Here is a 14,710-nt window from a genome sequence, read left to right on the forward strand (position 1 = left end):
CTCTGGATTAGCTGAGCTAATCCACAATAATTTTTTTACAGCACTGTGGTGGCTCTTTCCTTCTTAGCAGTCTCCTTTCAATCGTTCCCTTATGGTGCGACGGAGGGGTCCACCGAGGAAGCTGCATTCGTTTTCCCAAAACCAATTTTCTCAGAAGCCGCTGGCGCCCTCGGCCCGATGTGCCAACAACTGATGCTAACCATGAAGAGCTCGAAAATTAGCGCCCTTTGGAGCAATAGAGCAATCAATCAACCAATCATCGAAGAAGAGAACATAGAATGCGCTAGAGTCACTAAGGGTACGCCAGGGTGCCTAGATGTAGAAGCGTAGCAGACGGGGCGAGTTGGTGTTCCATGGTAACAATACAATTTCAAACAGCGCTACACATATAGTATGGTGGAGCTGCCATAAAAAGAATGTAAACCAATAAGCTCCTGCCTGCACCACTGACGTATAACAGGCTTGACCCAATCGTAAAATAACTGAAAAGGCCCGAAGGCAATCCATCGTTTTGCCACCTGTAGGTGGAAAAATAAACAACAGGACCAGTCTCCTCCTCTTTCTGGTCCTGTTGTCTAGCGCTGTTTGAAATTGTATTGTTACCATGGTTTCGAAGAAGTGATCGCGGACTGCAGTGCCAATTCATTCTGTTCGACCTGACGGCCCACTGTATTGCACTGTGGGAGACTGACAGGCGGAACGAAGTATAGAGGCAGAGGTCGTAGCAACGAACAAGGCAAATGGAAGAAACGAAAAAAAAATAACACAACGCCCTCCTGCGGGCTGCGCAAGAGAGCCCAGCGTACAGGAGTAGCGGCCGTTTGGGAAAAAAGATCCCCTGCGGGTCCGGTAATTCAGGACACCACTGTGGCGCCCGGCACCTGCCCCGCGGCTATGCACGCGAACTGGGTTAGCCGACCCGCCCACTCTTGGCACGCGATCGCCGGCGTCGCCGGCTCGTCACGGAAGCACGTCTTTGCCGATGCTTGTCCCCAAAACGAGCGTGTCCGGCCCCAAATAGAATCTGCGGGGCAAGCGATGTGGCGTGAACTGAAGTACGCTTTAGCCTCTGGACAGAAGGGCCCCTCCTCTTCTTTCTCGGGGTACTTCGTCTAGCTAACAGGCGAGCCACAATTGCCGTGCCCTAGTCGGGCTTTCATATTTCACACTGCATGTCGTGCACATTGCAGTCATCTTGAGTATGTAAGGATATATGTCCGTTGTTAATGAACAAAGGGTGTGCTTCTGGAGAGCATAAGCGCTCATATTTCGGCAAATAAATTGAAGAATGGAAAAATCGATGCCTGCTTGAAATTTCTGTCGCACACTTTCTCTTCACGATTGTGTATACGGACTTTCTTAGACTCTGCTGTCATCGGGTGTCACCTTATTATTTCCGTCATGATTGCTTCTCAATCGTAAGTGAAACACAAGAGATTCGAACGTTCGTGCGTATTGATGCAAAAAAAATGTTTTTCAGCAAATTCGTTTTTATACATGCACGCTTCCTCTTGGCGTCTGTGCGGACCTGTTAGCACGAGCAATAAATATCGCAATTTTAGTGGAGCTATGCTGCTCATGGCGTGAGTTTTTGGTTGATGGGATTCTGCGAGCCAAAGAGACCCTGTGGGTCACACCAGTAGCGCCGCAGTGGAGGGTCCCGATTTAAGTTCGATCATTTGAGGTGGAAATGAAATCAAAGTGCAACTGCCGAAGCCGAGTAGAACCCGCGTTGCCATAGGTGCTCCGTCACTCCGGTGGAAGGAATGCTTGTAGGTTACCGTTAGCATAATGCGTAACAATGCGTGAGGTCCAGTGGCGTGCGAAGAAACAATGGAGTGTCAGGACAGGCAGTTATCTCCTCGACTTCTCCCGCCTTGTTCTCAAGCGCGCGCAGTACCCGGTCTGGTGGTTGTTGAGAGGTCGCTCGAATACAGAGTGAGCGCCGCTGCCAAAGGATGGGACAAACGTCACGGTTGCTACACTTCTGGGGCTACTTTGCAAACAATGCAGCAGCGAGGTGGTCACATCGTGCCGACATTGTTTACTACACTACATGCAGCCGCCGCGGTGCCTGAGTGGTTACGGCGCTCGGCTGCTGGCCCGAAAGACGCGGGTTCGATCCCGGCCGCAGCGGTCGCATTCCTATGGAGACGAAATTTTAGAGGCCCGTGTACTGTGCGATGTCAGCGCACGTTATGGAACCCCAGGTGGTCGAAATATCCGCAGCCCTTCACCGCGGCGCCCCTCATAGATTTTGGGACGTTAAACCTCCATAAACCATAAACTATTCTACAAGTTTTTGCTTGCCTGAGTGACAACTAACTTCACTCAGTGACGCTGGCACAGCCGTTCTCGAAGAGCGGTTGTTACACGCGCGCGTCGGTGTCGTTGTCACCATCGGGCAAGTTGTCACTGTCCCGGTGACAGTTTGCGCCTACACAGCCTCTAATCTGTATAAACAGCGTTTACAACAGAGAGAAGCTGACGAGCAGAACGCCAAGGAAAGAAAAAAAAGGAAATGATGAGGACGGTCGATGCGAAGGAAGCAATGAGAAAATAATACATCCAAAAAAGTGCGGCCCGAATCAAAACCGCTGAAGCAAGTTGCGGTCAAGATTCAGGTCCAAGAAAGAAAGAAAGCTCCGGACAAATTAAAAGGAACCTATTAAAAGCGTTAGCTCTTACTACTTACGTTTGTCAAGGACGCGTCTGTCTGCAATGAAGGTCAAATTGGCAAAAAGAGTCACCACGTGACCACACTATGACCCATATCTAGAATGAATGGGCGCGAAGCGCCTCAATACCTATACTTTCGATCCGTTATATATATATATACGTCAGTATAGCGGCCATCGAAGCGGGAACCCCCCTCCGGGACCACCATTTTCATAAAATTTTGGGGCTACCCGTTTGACGCAGAATGTTCGCAGTGGTGTCAAATGACTTGGCATGTTCGTGAGGATAAAACTGCTCATTGAGATGAAGCCCAAAATATGTTTGGGATTCGCAACGATGACCTTTCCGGCCCACAAACCGAGCATTCCGAGGACCTTCATACGGCCATTACGACCGAACCGTTTATGTCACAGGGGGTTTCAGATGGGGTCAAACGACTCGTCGTGTTGTGATGCACACGTTAGTAAAGTTTATTAACCGATATAACGAAGAAATATACCGAATATAGCGAAGGTGGCTGTAAATCGCAATAGTAGTGCAAAATCCATGTGGTAGACAGCGCTGCTTGTGTCATGGCTAGGTAGCTTGAACCACCGCCCGATTTAAAGGGTTCAGCCTTATCTGTCCATCCATCCATCCGTCCGTCCGTCCGTCCTTCCGTCCGTCCGTCCGTCCGTCCGTCCGTCCGTCCGTCCATCCATCCATCCATCCATCCATCCATCCATCCATCCATCCATCCATCCATCCATCCATCCATCCATCCATCCAAAGCTTGTGACGCCGTCGGAGGAGGACGCTTTTTCGGAGCTCCAGCGACTTCCTCCGAAGCTAAGTGCTTTTTAATATTTGCTCTTCTACATGCTGTAGGGGCGGTAGTTTTAAACCGTGTTAGGGGTAGGAAGGCTAGCGGAGGTATGTGTGCCGTAGGTCTATGTGCAGGAATTTTGTCGAGCTTTTACGTTACGTAGTTGGCCGGACGATAGGTCGGCAAGCTAGGAAAGCCAACGTGGGCGGGGAGCTAGTGCAGTGCCAGGAGTGCGATCGTTGGTGTTATTTAGAGGAGACAGAATTCGGGAGCTTAGCCGAGGCAGAGGGAGCTAGCTTCGACTGCAAGCTATGTAAGCGTTTTGAGGAGGCTGTTCGGACGTTGGAAGGGGAATGGGCAGCTGGATAAAGGAACTCAGAGGCGACCTGAAGGTAGAACGAGAGAAACGGATTAAGCTAGAAACTCTGGTCGCCGAACTGCTTAAGAGGGAGGGGGCTAAGGCCGACCTGTTGGAGCCAATTGTGGGCGACCTGAAAGAATATCGGGAAAAGCGGGCCCAGCTATAAGAGCAGATAGTAGCGCTCAAGTCGCGGCCGGCAGGTCAGCCCGGTTCCGAGCAGTGTCAAGTGGGGGACGAGGACAGCGTGGTAAACCTAAAAGATGTTCGTCGATCCTACTGTGCTGCAGCGCAGCAGGCTTCGAGTGGGGAAGAGGGAGAGGTAAAAACGGGCACGGTGACGCACGACAGTAGCGTACGGCGGCGGGAAAGAGAGCTAGCGCGATCCGGAGGACAACAGTCGCAGTTGGAAAGCGAGCGGTTAGAGCGCAGAAGAGTTCTGGTAGTCGGTGACTCGAGCGTAGTGTAGGCTATCTTTGTGTTGGGGCGCGAATTAACGGCAGGATGCCTTATTGCTTTTTCAAACTGTTTATTAACAAGGTTACGTTTAGAGCGATTACACGGGTGCGTACGGTCCAGCGTCCATCTTGCGTCTCCTGTCTTCCTCCCCGGGGTTGCTAGCCGCCTGCTCGCCCAGGGTTGCAGGACAACTGCGCTTTTTCCGCTGCGCGCGCTCGCCGCGCATCGGAAGGTCCGCTAACATTCGGCCATTCTGGCATCAGAAGCGCCCTCAAGCCTACATTGCGCTTTGATATGACTGCCATCCCTGCCCGGAATGTTCAAGCCACAATTGACCATGCCCTTGGCTCTTCGAACTACTGCGGGTTTGTCGTCCATCGCCCATCGAACACCATCACGGTAAACTTGTCATCCTTGATGGACGCCCAGAAACTTTGCGCAGTTACGCGGATCCCCCTGGATGACAGCAAGCATGTCCCGGTGCAAATATATTTTGCATCTGGTCCTGACACACTCCGCTGCATGGTTTATCATGTCGACAGCACGAGCCCTCCCGAGGAGGTGCGGGCAAATATTCGCTGCTCAACTCATGTTGTACTGCAAGCACGGCCTATGGGTCGCCGGGGCTCATACCTGCTCATCCTGCAAGGCCCGTTGACTCTCCCGAAGTACCTTACCTACTACGGTGCGATCGTCAAACCACAGCCCTTCCGACCTCGTCGTATTTTTTGCTATCACTGCCACAAAGAAGGACATATGCAAAATACCTGCCCTAATCCAGCAGCTGTGGCCGACATGAATGAACCAACAGCTCATTGTGCCCTGTGCAAATCGCCGGACCTTGACATTCGCTCCCCCGCTTGTCCAAAGAAGAAGCAAGCGAAGAAGTTTCACAAGTCGCCTGCAAAAATGGATGTTCCTACAAGTAATCGCTTTGCAGCTCTCGCATGTGACGACAACGACTTCCCTGAACTTCCTTTATCTGAGCCTGCTGCTCACCATATGTCTCCTCGCCAGCGTACATATGCACAAGCGGCTCACCTTCCCGGATCAAATGGTACGCCCAAACGTCCAGTGCATCCATCACATGTGGATACTACAGATGAAGACACAGCTTTAGACAATGCAATCGCGGAAGCTCGCCGCCGACTAGACGAACTCACCCAGCGCCGGGAACAGCGTCGTTCTCAATCCTCTCAAAGAATTCTCATAACTCGGGAGCAATCATCAGAGGAATCACCTAGGGTAAGCACTGGCCCACAATCAGGTGCCGACCACCTGTTAGCCGTGACTACCCCGACAGTGGACAAGATATTAGCGCTGATGAAGCAGGTGACATCCCTCATCGTGGAAGCTCTTCGGCCTCGTCATGGATAGCGCATCATCATCGGTGGTGGTGCAGTGGAACTGTCGCGGTTTCGCTAATAAGGCCTCTGAAGTGAACATCCGCCTTCGCGACGGAAAGCTGAGGGCATGGGCGTTCCTACTGCAAGAGCATAATGCACTCCCACGCCTTTCAGGTTTCTGCGCATACCATTCACCATCTATCCCTGATCGCCGTTGCACCGCCTCCTCCCTCAGCCCAGGTAAATCTGCAATTTATATTCACAGTTCAGTTCCGCACACACCGCTCGACCTTTCACGGTGGTGCAACACACGTCAAGAGGTTGTCGCCCTTCTCGTAAAACCTGCACGCACACCCCTTATTCTAGTTTCTTTTTATAGTCGTCCTGGCTCCGCATCTCCCAATCTGGGATGGGTTCGTTTTCTACGTTCTACCAACTCGGGTATCCCTATTCTAGTTGGCGGTGACTTCAACGGCGCACACACTGCGTGGGGTTACCCATCGGATTCCTCAAGGGGTTCACACATCCAAGGGAGCTTTTCAGATCATTCCTTTCAACTTTTAAACCACCCGAATACTTCTACCCGCCCACGAGGTGGCCCGTATTCACCTGATTTGACTTGGTGGTTAGGCCCCGGTAACCCTCGTTGGGCTGTTGATTCTGATACTTGGGGCAGCGATCACAGCCCTATTTTTATCTCCCTCACGCCTACGCGTCTACGGAAAATACGCCGCACTGTACGAATAACATCATGGGATGCTGTACGCGCAGACAATCATTTATCTACATTCAACCCCTCTTCAGCATTGTCTACTCTATCTGATGTTCTCGCTACTCACACTATTACCACTACTGTAAATGAAGATGACCCAAACCCGGACATACACCTCTTGAATCTGTGGGCTCTTCGTCGCCAGGCGGATCTTTACGCTACTCGTCACCCCGATGACCCTTCGGCTCTTCCTACTCTTCACCGCGCTACCGCACGGGCGCGGCGCTATGCAAAGCGGCTAGGCAGGCAACGCTGGGCTGCATGGTGTGCCCGCCTGTCCTCTACGCAGGGCAATCGACATCTTTGGAGAGTGTTTCACGCCATGGAGCGCCCTTCTCAGGTTGCAGATTACACAGAGAGCATTCGCCTCGCGCTAAATGTGGATGAGGACACATTTGCACAACAAGCGGCCCGTCAATTTTTCCAAATCATGACTGCACCGCTACGTCTCCACCTGACTTATCGGTAACAGAGCCCCCCGATGGTATTACTTCTGACCTCACCATGGCAGAGCTGCTGGCCTCCATTGACCGTTTAAAAACTACTACTACTCCCGGGCACGACGGCATACCTAACTCCTTATTCCGTAACTTGGAAGGGAGGGCTTTGGAAACCCTACTTGATACTTTTAACGAAGTGTGGCTTTCTGGCGTCATGCCGGGAGACTGGAAGCATTCTATTGTGGTTCCAATCCCCAAGTCAGGTCAGCCTCCAGTATCTCTCTCGGCCCTTCGTCCAATTTCCCTTACCCCTACCATCTGCAAGCTTTATGAAAGCATTCTAGCCGCACGCTTATCATGGTGGCTGGAATCCCATGATTGTTACCCAGATTCCCAAATTGGTTTCCGCCCACATATTGGAACGGAGGACGGCCTTGCTACTTTGGCTGCTGACGTGCTTGACCACTCTCCACAGAGTCACCTTGTACGAACCGTAATCGCTACAGACATAACAAAGGCATATGATAACATCCTTCACTCTGCCATTCTTGCCTCCCTTCAAACTCTTGGTCTCCCTCACCGGTTCCTGCTCTCCATTCACGCCTTTTTAGCAAATCGAACCTTCAGCGTGCGTGTCCACGGAAAGCCCTTTGGTAATTTCACTTCCAATAGAGGAGTGCCACAGGGCTCCGTTCTCGCCCCCACATTATTTAATGTGGCTTTAATTCCTCTGGTTCGAGCCCTAGAGACCATCCCTTCTATCCGCGTGCTTGCATATGCCGATGATATCACCTTGTGGTGCTGTCATCCAGATGCGTCTATTCATCAGTCGCTCCTTCAACACGCGCTGGATGTATTGACATCTCGCCTCCCACCACTGGGTCTAACACTCTCTCCTACTAAATCATGTTTCATTCGAATTGGAAATAAAGCCGCCTTACGGAAAGCTCCCCCTTTAAATTTTACGGTACATAATTCTCTGATTCCTCAGGTAGAAACTGTTCGTATTCTTGGTCTTCTCCTCCATACATCTGGGACTGGCACCCCGTGGCTGACAGCCACCCGTAAATCGGCTCACGCTACTCTAGGTCTGATTCGTCGCATAGCTATGCGCTCTGGTGGCGCACGTGCTCATACGGCCCGCCAGCTTGTGCGCTCTATCCTTCAGCCACGGATAGTATATCAGGCTCAATTTCAACGTCTCACCCGCAGACAGTGGGACTCCCTTGAAGCTATCAATCGTGAGGCTATGCGCGTCATAACCTATCTGCCTCGTTTAACACCCATACCTGTGCTACAGGAGTTCGCCCAACTTAATACACTCAGTGAGATCATCGACCAACGGGTGGCAAATAGAGCTCGAAAACAGTCTCTCAAACTTCATCGTTTAAAGACACTTCCACCGTGGTCCTATTGCCAGCTCACTGACAATCGCCCCACTGTTTCCCCGTCGGTATCAGCAGCGTATCTGCCTGAAGGGTGCATATTATACACGGATGCATCTCATTCTGCAGAGAGGGGAGTTACTGCTGTGTATAGTCCATCTCATCCGCATCTCAACTCTCGCGCGACGTATACTGCGGATACGTGCACTCCCCTGGCATTGGAACTTCAAGCCATTTACAATGCCATTGCTTCCCTTCCGCTCGTTCCAACATTCGATACAGTTCACATTTACACCGACTCCCGCGCCGCCCTTAAACAGCTGAAGGCTGTTCGACGAACGTTCCAGATTTCACAATCTATTCATGTGCTCTGCGCAAAGTATCCATGTCCTATGCGCATACACTGGATTCGCGGCCATGCCCAGGATCCACATAACATTCAAGCGGATGCTATGACTCATCTTCATACATTAGACGATCCGCCACCTTCCCCTCTTCCCCCAGATCCGTTCCTGTCCCACGTTTCCGATTCCGAAGTTCTGCGCCAGCGAACACGCGCTCTAATTCCTCCGTGTTCGCACCCTCTCCCCCGTAGTCTTACTCGGCAGGAGGAGGTATCCGTGCGCCGGATTCGGGCAGGGGCGGCTCTGACACCATCTGTCCGTCATCGGTGGCGTGCCAAAGATCTGCCACTACCTGACAGGTGCCCTCACTGTGGCGCTGCACCGGACATATGTGATGTGCGGCACTTGTTGTGGACGTGCCCAGCGACGGCTGCTATCAGAAAACGGCTCCTCAGGGAGGTGGGCCTGCGGTGGAACCGCGAAAGTGACTTCGTGAAGTGGACAATGGACAACCGTTTCATTAACAACCTCTGCGACTACCTCAGCGCAACGGTTCTTCACTCCTTCTTTTAACTTTCAATCCCGTGCATTCCTTCCCCCCTTTCCTTTTTTAACTTATGCCTCATGGCACACTTCTCGAAAAAAAAAAAAAAGAAGCGCCCTCGCTTTCGTCCGAAGGCTCCTCAAAGTCTTCAACGTCTTTGTTCGACGTGGACCATGTTTTTAGCGAACTGATGTGAGCCGTTGTTGCGTAGTGCCTGCTTCGTGTCCCCTTCAGTGCTGCGACTCCATACGTGTCGTTTGGTTTAACTTCGGTGACAACGAGCGGCCCTTTGTAGCGAGGCTGCGTCTTTGTGGCATTCAGGTAGACGAGAGCCTGACAGTCAGTCACAAGGGTGAACTCGATTCCAATCAAGAACGGTCTCAATCTCTCGATGGTCCACACTATTGCTAGCAGCTCCAACTTACTCGAATGGTAGAACCTCTCAACTGGGCTGGTCTTTTTGCTGACGTAGTAGACGGGGTGTAGGACGTCATTCTCGTCCGCTTGCAGAAGAATGCCCGCCAACCCGTTAGCACAGGCGTCGGTGTGCACCTCTGTTCTCGCCTTCGGATTGTAGAGCTGCAGCACAGGATGTGATGTCAATGCGCTCTTCAGGGCCTGAAATGCGTCCTCCTGATCCTGGTCCCAGTGAAATGCCTCGCCTTTTCGAGTTAACCGACTCAGCGGTTCGCTCAGCGCTGCGTAACGCGGGACAAAGCGTCTGAAGAAGCTGGTGAGCCCGAGAAACCTCTTGACTTCATGAAGGTCTTTCGGCACTGAGAACTCATCGATTGCCCTTACTTTGTCAGTTCCCGGTCTCACGCCACCTTCACCGATGACGAAGCCAAGGTACTCGACTCGGTGATCTGCGAATCTACACTTTGAAAGTCTGAGAGTCAGTCCTGCGTCGCGGAGAGCTCGGAACACTTTCGTCAGCCTTTCTAGCATCTCTTCAAAATTTTTCGCAGGTACAAGGATGTCATCCAAGTAGCATACTGCTATAGTATTGCGGAGATTTCCCAGAGCTGTGTTCATAAGGCGCTGGAACTCTGTTGGTCCATTCGAAAGTCCAAAAATGAGTCTTTCAAACTTCCATGTTCCGCCTGGGGTCACAAAGGTGGTCTTCTCTTTCGCAGATTCCTTCAAAGGGATCTGAAGAAAGCCGTGCGCAAGGTCAAGCGTTGTGAAGAGCTTGCTTCCTGCGAGCTGCTCGACAGCGTCATCAATTAGTGGCAAGGGGTACTTGTCCTTGACTGTCTGTGCATTCAGCTTCCGATAATCGACTACAAGTCTCGGTTCGCCGTTTTTCTTGCGCACGAGAAGTACAGGGCTTGCGTAAGGTGACCGTGACTCCGTCACAATTCCTGCGTCCTTCCACTCGCTGACAATTTTCTGTATAGTTTCACGCTCTTCTTTGCTTGTTCGGTAGGGTCGAGAAGAAACCGGCGTACTTCCTTCCTTCAGGACAATGTCCATTTCAATGAGGCTGGTGCAGCCTAGCTCCTCAATATTCGTTGCGAAGCACTCGCGGTGTTGGTTGAGGAGTTTGAGTAGGTCTTGTCGTTCCTTCGTCGTCACGTCGTTGCCTGTTGCAACATCCTTTTCGTGAATCGGATCCGCAGTTGCCGTTTTCACCTCCGTTGTTTCGCTTGTTGTACTGAGCTTAGCCATGTCTATATTTACTTCTTCTACTCGACCAAGGCTCATCCCTTTCTTCAGAACCTTCTCGCAGTTGGAAGTGTTTGCCACAGGTACACTGAGCTGCTTGTTGGCAACATGAAAGACGCTTCCAGTCATCGTACCCTTTCGCTGGTACAGGACGTCAGTCTCGCTTTCAAGGTCTACACTTGCCATGATGAAGTTCACTGAACGTGGCTCGAGGGCTACGTCGTTCTTTGTAGTGATTTTTAAGGCTTGGTTTTGGGTGAAGGGTTCGAGATGTCCGAATGTATCGTCTCTCTTGTCCATGATCTTGAAGGTGTTGTCTACCTTGACATAAGCGATGTTAGGCAACTCCGTCCACGTGCGACCAATGATTACAGAGAAGTGCTGTGCTGTGTCCGGCACGACATGAAGCATGACGTTTTCGCCTTTTACACCATCTATCTCTATTGTTGTTCTGAATCTTGAAAGGCATTTGACAGGGCTTTGGCCAAATCCATACAACTCCAGGTTGTCTTCTTCGAAGCAAGAGCAACAACCCATGGCGTCGGATGCCTTGATCGTGCAGACTGAACTTCCGGTGTCGACGAGCGCATCATAGCTCTTCTGGTTGACCACAGCAGTCTTCACGTACTTAATGTTGGGTAGCTCGCTACTCGATGACGCAGACACGTATTGTGATGGCTGTCCAGCCCCCGGCTTTGTGGTTTCATTGTTGGTGCGGTGAACAGGCATCGGGCAGTCTTTAACAACGTGACCGTATTTCCGGCATCTGTAACATTTCGGTTCTGCGGCCCTTTCAGCGCTACCGTGCGCGATCTGCTTCGGGTTCGTTTCCACGCCTTCTGGTGGGGTCGACACACGCTTGCTTCCGCCCTGGCTGGGTGGCCGGTGGCTTCCATGGGAGCTGAGGTAGGCTTCCTCCCCTGCTTCGAGGCTTTTTGCCGCCTCAAGCAGCTCCAAGGATGTAGTGAAGCTTGCTGCTTTAAGCCGCAGTATCGCAGCGTGGTTTGCATTCTGCAGGCCCGCAATGATCAAATTCTTCCATTGCGAAGTGTCCTCCTTGACATCGCACTTTGTGCAGAGGTAACTCTTGTCGAAAAAATAGTCGACAACGGACTCGCGTGGACCTTGCGTACGGCGGAGCATTCTTTCGTAGAGGGCAAGTGGGTTGCTCTAGTCGTCGGGAAAGACCTTCTGCAGCTCCTCCGCCCATTTCTCCCAGGTCTCCAGCTGCTTCCCCCTTGCTCTGTGCCACTTCAAGGCAGTGCCGCTGAGCTTCGACGCTGCAACAGCGAAAACGACACCGTCCCTCCAGCCGGCCTGCCCCGCCACCATCTTGACATTCGATATCCACTCCCTTGCGCTCTCTCTCGCTCCGGTCCCCGCAATGGCGGTTCCCGAGAAGGCGGGAATGGATGCCGACAAGTCCGGCATTGCTGTAACTTGCGCGTTGCCTTGGTTTTGGGCTGCCAACAGCTGTACGTGGGCTAGTTGTTCGGTGAGCGTCGTCAGCGACTTGATTATTTCCCTGTCTTGGGACATGGCGATGCTGTAGGGGTTGCTGCTAGCTGACCGCTTCAGTTCGAGGAATCAGAGTATTGGAAGGAGGCTCACCGGTGCCGTCTTCACGCAGTCGGCGTCGTTGCGGTTGCCTTTTTCCCGTTGCTCCAGGCTTTCGGAGGCGGTAATCCCACTTCTGATTTGTAGGCTATCTTTGTGTTGGGGCGCGAATTAACGGCAGGATGCCTTATTACTTTTTCAAACTGTTTATTAACAAGGTTACGTTTAGAGCGATTACACGGGTGCGTACGGTCCAGCGTCCATCTTGCGTCTCCTGTCTTCCTCCCCGGGGTTGCTAGCCGCCTGCTCGCCCAGGGTTGCCGGACAACTGCGCTTTTTCCGCTGCGCGCGCTCGCCGCGCATCGGAAGGTCCGCTAACAGTAGTAAGGGTTGATGAAGGCGTTTTGACGAAACTGAGCGGCGGACAGGCGGGTGCAGGTAGAGGCCCAGTCAGGGAAGTGCATGGTAGATGCAATGGCCAAAGCCCAGGAGGTGGAAGGGGACCACACGGATGACGAACACCTTGTCGTTATCCATGCTGGTCTCAACGGTGTGCTGAAGGGGAGGAGCCAGAATCTCGAGAAGCAGTTAGAAGTGGGGATGCGTAGGCTTAGAGAGGCCTCTGAGAGTGTGCATGTGACCATATGCACAATCCCAGAGGTCCAGAGGCAGTCTAGCGAAACGGAAAGGAGGGTTGCTGTGGTTAACCGTGTAATTAGGGTAATGAGTCAACGACTAGGATACGGAGTAATGGAAATTAATAGGGAAGTGTACGATGTCAGCTACCACCCTTTTGCACAGGATGGCACTCACTACGGTGGTGCCACTGGCAAGAGGGTTGGTAGTATAGGATAGGTCACCAGGCAACAGCTTTTTTGGGGGAACCCAGAGCTCTGAGGGAACCAGTCTAGAGAAGGAAGAACCAAGATCAAAGGTACGATGGAACCATAGGAGAAGAAATAGACACAAGCGCCAGGGCCAAGTTAATTTAGATACAGGTTTCATCAACATGCAAGGTGGCAGGAATAGACTGAAATGAGAGGAAATAGAAGAACAGTTAGGGCAGGAGGAATTAATGGTATATGGCTTAGCGGAAACGCATCTTAGAGACATGGAGCAACCACCCTGTAACCCAGACTACGCATGAAAGTATTGCAATAGAACAGAGGGCAGCATAAAGGGGGGGGGGGAAATTGGGGCATTCATTCATAAAAGTAACAATTTTCAAAGGTTTAAACTGGGATACAAGAAACATTTATGGCTGAAAGGAAAAGTGGCAGGGGAGCAAACACTCCTTGGCTTTGTATACCTGTGGACAGGCGCTAATGCCAAAGAGGAAAACAGGAAAATGGTAGAATGTGTTGCAAACGACATTCATGAGCTAGGAGGACAAGGTGAGATAATTATATTAGGCGACATGAATGCACACATAGAAGACCTGGATGGGTACACAGATTTGACAGGAAGCATGCCGCTGGATATGTGTGACAGGCATGATTTAGTTGTATGCAACAGCACCGAGAAGTGTGAAGGGCTCATGAAATGGAAGGCAGGGAGTCCGCATTCGACGATAGATAATGCACTTATGTCACATAGGATGTATAATAGACTAGGGGTAATGAGCATAGATGTACGTGGTTCCACACTACGTATCAGGTTGAGTTTCAGAAGAGAAATAAATGTAGGACTGAAGCGAGATGAACAATCAGATGGGAATGTTTACTCAGAAAAGCAATTGGAAGCAGCAGGCAAATTGAGAAAGTAATTTTTGAGGGTAATGAAACAAAATGGACTTATACCAAACTGACTAGATTACTTGAGCTAGAGCTAGCAAAGGTGCGAGTCAAACCAAAAGGGAAAATACGCAAAACCAAGAGTTGGTGGAATGAGGAGGTCAAAAAGGCGATAGAGAAACGTCAGGAAGCGTCCAGGGGACACAGATATTCCAAGAACAAGGGGGAACCAGAAGCTCAAGTAGATAGAAAATGGGATACCTTCATAAAGTGTAGAAGGGAAGCATCCTATTTGATTAATAAAAAATTAGATGAAAGGGTGCCCAATGGATGTTAAAAGTAAATAAAAATGATAGAAAAGCAGCTCAGAAGTTCTGGGAACATCTAAATACAATGAGTAATAAGACTAGGCTAGAACAAAGGTTTATTGTTACACATCAGGGTATTCGACTAGAAGGAGATAAAGCAATGAAACATACGCGAACAGGGATGGCAGAAAAATTTAAAGAAAGAAATGTTGCATATAATTTATTCGAAGGAGGATATACCAGTTACTGCAGTTGTTTCACTTGGGCAAAGAGAGTGGGAAAGGGAAGAGAAGAAGGTTCCTAGTGGCAAGT

General features: G+C 51.0%; 1 pseudogene; it reads left to right on the forward strand.

Moving 5' to 3' along the window:
* Nucleotides 1-3,610: 3,610 nt before the first annotated feature.
* Nucleotides 3,611-13,268, forward strand: LOC144121420 (uncharacterized; annotated as a pseudogene).
* Nucleotides 13,269-14,710: the final 1,442 nt, after the last annotated feature.

The sequence above is a fragment of the Amblyomma americanum genome, chromosome 1 (assembly GCF_052857255.1).
Source record: "Amblyomma americanum isolate KBUSLIRL-KWMA chromosome 1, ASM5285725v1, whole genome shotgun sequence".
Classification (NCBI taxonomy): Eukaryota; Metazoa; Arthropoda; class Arachnida; order Ixodida; family Ixodidae; genus Amblyomma; species Amblyomma americanum.